This window comes from Gigantopelta aegis, chromosome 6, assembly GCF_016097555.1.
Source record: "Gigantopelta aegis isolate Gae_Host chromosome 6, Gae_host_genome, whole genome shotgun sequence".
In the NCBI taxonomy this organism is placed as follows: Eukaryota; Metazoa; Mollusca; class Gastropoda; order Neomphalida; family Peltospiridae; genus Gigantopelta; species Gigantopelta aegis.
The window spans coordinates 65373693-65383371 of record NC_054704.1 but is presented as its reverse complement, the minus strand read 5'-3'; the positions used below and the strand labels follow the sequence as shown (position 1 = coordinate 65383371).

The 9679-nt window shown below is 38.5% G+C and overlaps 1 long non-coding RNA gene across 1 annotated transcript; it reads right to left on the bottom strand.

The window, feature by feature from the left end:
- Positions 1 to 7909: 7909 nt before the first annotated feature.
- LOC121376449 lies at positions 7910 to 9670 on the bottom strand. The gene is made up of 2 exons (XR_005958443.1): positions 9475 to 9670; positions 7910 to 8501 (listed from the first exon to the last, which is right to left on the bottom strand). It is a non-coding gene; the product is annotated as an uncharacterized LOC121376449 (long non-coding RNA).
- Positions 9671 to 9679: the final 9 nt, after the last annotated feature.

The window sequence follows — 9679 nt, the reverse complement described above, 5'->3', positions numbered from 1 at the left end:
GTATATAAAATATAGCACGTTAGTTCACTAGAAAACACAACCAAAACACAATACACTTTGGAATCTGTATTAACTTTAAGCTGACAAATATATTTGCCGCAGTTAATTAGTTAACAACAACAATAATAATAACAATCCAGAACTAATCACTTAATTAGTTAATCACTAGGTGTCTAGTTTACACAAAATTCTAATCACTTCACCGTGATACAACACCCACACGTGTGATAATTGAGAAACGCTTCCAGGGGAACTTAATTAATAAAGGAATTACAACTCTATTCCTAACTGGTTAATTTTTAATTAACCCTTAACTACTCATTCAGTAACCTGTAATACAGACTTAATACTGGTACCTATCACAATAAAGACAATAACATACAGTTTACCTAGGTCCTCTAGGATGACCGGCTAAGCTTTATATTTTTAGAACTGTGAAGCCTACAATTTACTTCGTCAGTTACCGGAAACACTGTCTAAATAATATTGGTATAATACAGTATTAAAATATTTAAAGTCACATCAATCACATCAAGGTTATACAACAGAGCAGAAATAATATTTACCAAGTCCAAACGGACTAACGTTCCCTGGAAGCCTTCCAATATGTTTCTCCCCGATAAATCTAAATCCTAGCTATTTATTACAATAACCGAATATCGCCTGGGGGTACAAGGCGGTACCGAATACCTACAAGTGATATTTCCACAGGAAACCCGCTGTCGCCACCTCATGGGCTAGTCTTTTCGATTAGCAGCAAGGGATATTTTATATGCACCATTCCAAAGACAGGATAGTACATACCACGGCGTTTGTTACACCGGCTATGGAGCACTGGCTGGAACGAGAAATAGCACAATGGGGCCACCAACGGGGATCGATCCTAAACCGACCGCGCATCCGCGTCTTCTTAAGAGTGAGGATGGGTTTTGTTCGTCGGACCCAGCCTCCCGACGCCTATGATGTGACTTGTAACCACTTGTATTATGCAGTCGAGGAACAATAAATCGTATATCTGTTGTAAATGCATACTACAAGTCATGCAGCAAGCAAAACGAGTGCAATACATATATGCATGATACAACTCGTTACTTCAAGTTGCTCAGTCTGAACGCTTCTTTACTAAAATCTAGTTAAAGTTAAATTACACTTGTCATGGTTAAGAAAGCACAATACGAACGTTACCCCCCAGTACTTTGTATAATTGCCGTGATTAGTTAGTAAACATAATAATAGTAATTGTGAAACCTATGCTACTAATCATGAGAAGAAAACCACAACACGTAGACATCATCTTATATACAGGGCGTGGGACGCAGACCAGTGGTAAAACGCTCGCCTGATGCGCGGTCCGTCTAGGATCGATCTCCGTTGATGGGCCCATTGGGCTATTTCTCGTTCCAGCCAGTGCCCCACGACTGGTATATCAAAGGTCGTGGTATGTGCGATCCTGTGTGGGATGGTGCATATAGAAGATCCCTTGCTACTAATGAAATAATTGGATAAGGATAAGGATAACCTCTAGCAAAAAAATAATGATGCATCAAAAATCAATTCATATTATCAAAGTTGTTTGGGAATTCCATAGGCGGCACATCCAATACAGACATTCAATCCCACATTACAACTTGGTGTGAAATACAGACAAACTATTACGCTAGTATGAATTAAATTTGGTCTACAATGCGATGTGTTCCCTGGTATTTTTTTACATCAGTACATGCCATGTTCTTTGATATTACAAGTGATTAGGAATGAACAATTTTTTCAAACAAAAAAACATTCAAAAACAACAACAAACAACAAACAACAAAATAAACAAACAAACAAACAACAACAACAAACAACAAACAGCAACAAACAACAACAACAATAAAAACAAACAAACAAAAAAACAACAACAAAAAGAAACACAACACAAAAAGAAACAACCAACAAGCAAAAAACCACACAAAAACCCCAACAAAGAAACACACAACAAAAAGAAACAATAGTAATGACTCTGCCGTCAAATAAACGGATTTTCAAAGACTTTAAATGACGTTGTGGGGCATCAGTATAATGGGTAATACATGTTCTGTCCAACCTTCAGCAACAAAACTATTTTAGAAGAAACATGCATACACAATCTAATCACGGTTGCTGTATATTTCCTTGTTTAGAATATCAGTGTCTGTAGATTCAATGTGTTACTGATCGTCTTAATATTCGTAAGTAGCCCAAACTGTATTTGGTATCCCAATAATTTTGACCTAACATGGGTTCTAGAATTTGGTTTTTAATTTACTTGCCATAGACCAGTAGATTTGAATATTCACTGGCCATGGTGAAAAATCCACTTGCCCAATTTTAACTGTTGATACCCCCCCCCCCAAAAAAAGAAAAAAGTAATTTAAAATAATTAATTTTTAATGTAGATTTTTCATACTGAAATCATGTTTAATCAATTTATCAATTTACACAACATTAGGCATACTTTATGGTTTGTTTATAAAAAAAATATGCAAACAATTTTCATCAGTTTAGAATAAAGTTAACTTTTAAAAATAATTGTTTCCACTAAAACCATCTAAGTTATATATATATATAAATAATCCATGTTATCTATTACAACAATTAACAGCATTAAAAATAAATGAATATTTTATCACTTATAAATGAGTATATATTTATTTACTTATGAATGGGCTAGTTTGACCTAGTGCAAACACTAGGACGATCAGAAAACCGTTTAAAATACAACCACGAATATTTTATTTGGAACAATATATTTAACATGTAATTACAGTAGTTAAAAGGTCCCTTTAATATCTAAAGTAAAACATGACAGGAGATGGAAATAGCAGTATTCAACTAATGAATAAATAAACGAATGAATGAATGAATGAATGAATGAATGAATGAATGAATGAATGAATGAATGAATGAATGAATGAATGAATGGAGGAATGAACGTATAGAAAAAATTGATTCGAAAATATATAATAAATTACCTTTGTGCCCGCGTGGTTTGTGCGTGTGTGTGTGTGTGTGTGTAGATATGTATGTAGATGTGTGTGTTATTGTATACATATAATAAAAAGTACCGGTATATAAAATAAATTCGAAGTAATGCTGTGCTTTTGTGAACGTCTAAATTACAGTTCGCCTACCATCTAACGGAAAGTTCTGTAACAGTATCGGGCGACCTTGATTTGGAGCCAGACGTTGTCCGTAATGACGCCGCCATCACTGAGTCTGACGACGACGGCGGTGAAGATGAAACTGTCAAACTCCTGAAACTGCTTCAACGACGACTGGGCTACATCACGTCGTATTCGGGGACGTATCAAGTGGACCACTGGAAACTAAGAGTTGGAAACTAAGTGTTATAAGTAATAAGAAGAATATTTTTTATTATTATTTACCAATACACTTGTCTACAGGTGAATATAGACTGGATGCGGTGCGTGCGTGCGGTGCGGGTAAAGAAAATTAATCGAACGCTATTAGTTTCAATAAGAGCGTCTAGACTGGATGCTTGCTATGAGTTCGCCTATAAAACGTATCAGTGGTATAGCGCTCGTTTGATGCGCGGTCGGTCTGGGATCGATCCCTATCGGGAGGCCCATTGGGCTATTTCTCGTTCCAGCCAGTGCACCACGACTGGTATATCAAAGGCCGTGGTATGTGTTATCCTGTCTGTGGGATGGTGCGTATAAAAGATCCCTTGCTGCTAATCGAAAAGAGTAGCTCATGAAGTGGCGACAGGAGTTTTTTCTCTCAATATCTGTGTGATCCGTAACCATATGTCCGACGCCATATAACCGTAAATAAAATGTGTAGAGTGCGTCGTTAAATAAAACATTTCCTTGCAACCAGCCGCAATGAAATATTCGTATCTGGTATACTAGTATATGGCCAAAATGGAAACCGCGGCTTCATCAGACGCAGTAGTCGGACCGCACGCACGAGCCGCATCCAGTCTTTATGAGCTTTATACGAGGTAATAAGATATATATAAACTTTACGTTGTTTTTGTCATCGTGTACATGATTTGTGAAATAACGCGAACAGTTTAAAAACCCTGTAGTAAGTAATTCACATTTTTGTTGTAGTAGTTGTTGTTGTCATCGTCGTTCTTTTGTAATCAGATGCATCTGACACAATTAAATGCAGATAATTCACTTTACGGTCGATATTATTTTGTTTTTTTCTCCCATCTGATTTTGTCCATTGATTGGACGAGTGTGTGTGTGTGTGTGTGTGTGTGTGTGTGTGTGTGCGCGTGCTTACGTGCGTATGTGTGTGTGTGTGTGTGTGTGTGTGTGTGTGCGTGCGCGTACGTGCGTATGTGTGTGTGTGTTATAGCTCAGTTGGAGAGTGCTCACCTAAAGGTTTCCGAGGAGTCAGTTGGTCCCATGATCACCACTGTTACTTAGCTCTAAATATTCACTATTAATTTACTGTTCGTGGTGATCTAATGGATGTGTATTTCGTGGATTAATGCAATCAACGAATTTAAGAACACAACGGAAATATAATACACAATACATATAATACGAATTTATGATGCTACCTTTTCCATGCACGAATTTAACTTTACCATTTAAATGTGTGTGTGTGCTTTTAAACCAAGAAAATTTAAATTAAATGTGTGTGTGTGCTTTTAAACCAAGAAAATTTAAGTCCAAGATTTTTTTTTTTTAAAGATTACCTATTGTTTGAAAAAGAAACAACTTTATTCTATACTAAGTAGAGAACAATACATGCGTGGCCGTTAGATACCATTTATCTTACAACGAGTTGTTTTAAAATGTAACTAACGAGCGAAAGCTACGAGATATAAAATTAACAACTCAACTATAAATATAAAGCTGAAAAATATTGACTTGTTAAAATATTTCAAAACAATGATTCAACGTGGATTGGCAACTTGCTAAATAAATAATTCAACAGAATCCTAAAACAAAAGTTAATACATCAGAGGTATATAGAAATTGGGGGCGGAATTTAGCTCAGTCGGTTGAGTGCTCGCTTGAGGTGCTTGCGTCGTAGGATCGAACCACCTCAGTGGATCCATTCAGCTGATTGGGTTTTTCTCGTTCCAACCAGTGCACCACAACTGGACACAGGCCGTGGTATGTGTTTTCCTGTCTGTGGGAAAGTGCATATAAAAGATCCCTTACTGCATTAGGAAAAATGTAGCGGGTTTCCTCTGATGACTACGAGTCATAATTACCAATTGTTTGACATCCAATAGCCGATGATTAATTAATTAATGTGCTTTAGTGGTGTCGTTAAATAAAACAATTTTTTTATTTAGAAATTGCTCCCTTTCTCCTAGCGTACAGTGGAAAGCGTGATCAACATGCAAAACACGATGCAGGCGTGGCGTATCATCAGGATCTGGCTAACCTGCCCCACCAAACACTGGTTACCCACAGTCAGGGTATGCGTTCTCCCTTTGGTGACTACCCATCTGGTGTTCCACCCCCGGTGGCGTGGCTTAGGCCATCTGGTCTACAGGCTGGTGGTACTGGGTTCGGATCCCAGTCGAGGCATGGGATTGGTAATCCAGATACCGATCCAAACCCTGGTGAGTGCCCCGCAAGGCTCAGTGGGTAGGTGTAAACCACTTGCACCTACCAGTGATCCCTAACTGGTTCAACAAAGGCCATGTTTTGTGCTATCCTGCCTGTGGGAAGCGCAAATAAAAGATCCCTTGCTGTTAATCGGAAAGAGTAGCCCATGTAGTGGCGACAGCGGGTTTCCTCTCAAAATCTGGTGGTCCTACCATATGTCTGGCGCCATATAACCGTAAATAAAATGTGTTGAGTGCGTCGTTAAATAAAACACTTCTTTCTTTCTTTCTGTACATGTAAGTTTAAGATTTTTGTTTGGTTTAACGAAACCACCCGAAGTTCCACCCCTGGGTATTTTCCTATTAGACTACCCATCTGGTGCTCCACCCTCTGGTGACTACCCATCTACAACATACATTGCTCTCTAGTCTCCTCCCCTTGGTGGCTACCCATGACATGCTCCACCCCCTGGTGGCTACCCATAGTCTGGTGATCCACCTCCTCGTGGCTACCCATCTGGTGTTCCACCCCTTGATCGACTACCCAAATGGTGCTCCACCTCTGTCAAGGCTTCACTGCCCCTTGTCAGGTATCCCCCTATTTCCTCCCCAGAACCCCAGGATGGATATCCACAAGAAACCAAAATCTACTCTGGTAATAAACCAACACAGTGGAGTATCCTGTCTGTATAAAGTTATGATTCCATTAATACGGCTGAGAGAGAGAGAGAGAGAGCGAGAGAGAGAGACACACATACTGACATACATACATACATACATACATTATATATATATATATATATATTGTTATATTTTTTTTTTTTTTTTTTTTTTTTTTTTTTCTGTATAAAGTTACGTTACGAAACTACGTATTAAGATTGATATTATATGCTAAGGACATTATTACCCTCGTGTCAATAAGATACTTTAGGAATAAAAATAATGTATTTTATTTCTATTATATGATATTGACGATACCAAAACCCACTCTGGTAATAAACTCTCTGGCTAAGAGAAGACTATATTTACATAAAGTATGTTAGTGTACTGTGTAAGACTAAAGGTACCTTTTTAAAAAAATTGCATCTCCCTAGAAAAATGCTACATCCACCCCAATTTTTAAATTTAAGAGTCAAGCATATGATTTGATCATCCCTATATTCTAAAATGTCACGGTGTTATTCAGCATGAGTGACACATTTATTCAGCCCCTCTGCCTCATCCCTACTGAAGAGGAGTTATATGTGTATTTCATCCCTACTGAAGAGGAGTTATATGCGTATCTCATCCCTACTGAAGAGGAGTTGTATGTGTATCTCATCCCTACTGAAGAGGAGTTGTATGTGTATCTCATCCCTACTGAAGAGGAGTTCCCTACTGTATGTGTATCTCATCCCTACTGAAGAGGAGTTGTATGTGTATCTCATCCCTACTGAAGAGGAGTTGTTATGTGTATCTCATCCCTACTGAAGAGGAGTTGTATGTGTATCTCATCCCTACTGAAGAGGAGTTGTATGTGTATCTCATCCCTACTGAAGAGGAGTTGTATGTGTATCTCATCCCTACTGAAGAGTTGTTATGTGTATCTCATCCCTACTGAAGAGGAGTTGTATGTGTATCTCATCCCTACTGAAGAGGAGTTGTATGTGTATCTCATCCCTACTGAAGAGGAGTTGTATGTGTATCTCATCCCTACTGAAGAGGAGTTGTATGTGTATCTCATCCCTACTGAAGAGGAGTTGTATGTGTATCTCATCCCTACTGAAGAGGAGTTGTATGTGTATCTCATCCCTACTGAAGAGTAGTTGTATCTCATCCCTACTGAAGAGGTTGTTGTGTGTGTATCCCTCATCCCTACTGAAGAGAGAGTTGTATGTGTATCTCATCCCTACTGAAGAGTTGTATGTGTATATGTGTATATGTGTATCTCATCCCTACTGAAGAGGAGTTGTATGTGTATCTCATCCCTACTGAAGAGGAGTTGTATGTGTATCTCATCCCTACTGAAGAGGAGTTGTATGTGTATTTCATCCCTACTGAAGAGGAGTTGTATGTGTATTGCAGTTAATGGAATTCCCCATCAAGCTGTGATTCCAGTTGGAATTCCCCATCAAGCTGTGATTCCTTTACCCATCTTCCAAGCTATATATATGTGTATCACATATTAGAATGATGTAATTAAACTTTCGCTCGTCATATACCAAACCTGTTCACTCGTTTCATAAAAATGTATGACAGGCAAGCTCATTTAGTATTCTATATATAACAAACGGGGTGTGATACCTTCACACCGAGTATCAAACATTAACAAAAAGCAACACAAAATTCATTATTCTAGACACTGCAGTATTTTAAATCTTTAATCTGACTCGTAATTAACATAAATAAAATGTAAAAATTAACACCCCCTTTTTCAATTAGCTGACACGATATTCTATGAAAAGAAAACTCACTAACGCCAATTGTAGCAGAGCAAATAAAAATGTAACAAACCAACACTAGAATGAACATGTTATAAATGTCACCGCGTTTAACAATCACGTATTCGTACACAATCATTCAGATTTACCAACAATAATACATAAAACTCGCGTTCTAATAAAGTCAACGTTTTGTAGATCACTTGTGTTACAAAATATGTAGGATTGATTGTCTGTCATCTGTTTCTGTGTCAATATGTCAATGTAGCACAAAACAACTTTACAACACTAAGCTGCTTTATTTAACCACCAACTTTCAGCGACCAGTGGTCTACTTTGTATGTCCCGGAAAAGGAAGTGACGTGACCAAACAGGGACTTGACTTTCTTGAGCAGCTTCAGAGTGTGACATCCTCCGTTATCACTTCCGTAAGCACAGGCGATGTCCCTACTTTTCTCAACCGGCGGGCTTGATCCGCCATTCACAGTCACAGAACTCTGGTCGGCGTAGTAAGCAAACTGCAAACACAAAATATTTTGATTTTATAATCTGAATCACAGTTTCATTTCTTTCTTTTTTTCATTTATTTGCATACATTCTTATAGCCACTTAATACTGATGCGGGTTGTCTTGGGAGCACGGTTCGGCTATTTGAATGATTTTGTTGTTGTTAATGATTGGAAGGAAGGAAATGGTTTATTTAACGACGCACTCAAAACATTTTATTTACGGTTATATGGCGTCGGACATATGGTTAAGGACCACACAGATATTGAGGGAGGAAACCCGCTGTCGTCACTTCATGGGCTACTCTTTTCGATTAGCAGCAGACGTCTTTCTGAGTTTTTGTTTGCCTAAGAAGGAAGCCCAGGACCTCATTGTGGATGTTTTTGTGATTCCATAGTTCCCATTTGGACTCGTTTTAAATAATAATGTGGTCTCATTTTACTTATCGAGGTTTAACCCCTGGCGTTTTTAGGCAATTTTTATTTAATCCACATAGAACTTTATATATGACAAATTGGGCCCGTAGCTAAAACGTCCAAATACAAGCTTTAATGACGTCACACGCATATGTTTGTGCCCCTCATCGATATTACTACTCAACTCTCAAGCCATGCCTTGGGACTACGAGGTCACGTCACCAGACTGGCGTTTTTTGGCCTAAAAAGGGAGTCCAGCTGTTTTGTTACAGCATGTGTTGTGATTCCATAGTTCCCTTTTACTCAAACTCTATATATGACAAAATTGGATGATCACTCCAAATACAACGTTTTCGACGTCAACGCTACATGTTTGTATGGCGATTTCGAACCAAAAGCCATACTACTGATGCTCATACCCCTGGTGTTTTATCGAATGTTCTACTCAACCAAGTTACGTGCACCTACTCAGGGTCAAGCCGTGTTCATATCTGACAAAATATGGTATTAATTGTCGTGTGAAAACTAACCATGTTTTGTTCAGCATATAACGAATATAAAGTCTTACCATTATAATTTTCTGGATGATCACTCCAGCAGGGACGTTGATCGTCCACGCTACAGGTTCGTACGTTGACAGGACTAGAACCACGGGTCTGGTTGTATTGCCCTGTATGTCCACCGTAGTAACAGCTGCACGTGGTGGCCTGCGGTTGAGGTTCTCATAGCAACCAAGCACGTGCACCTCGGGCGACAGGGTCAAGCCGTGTATT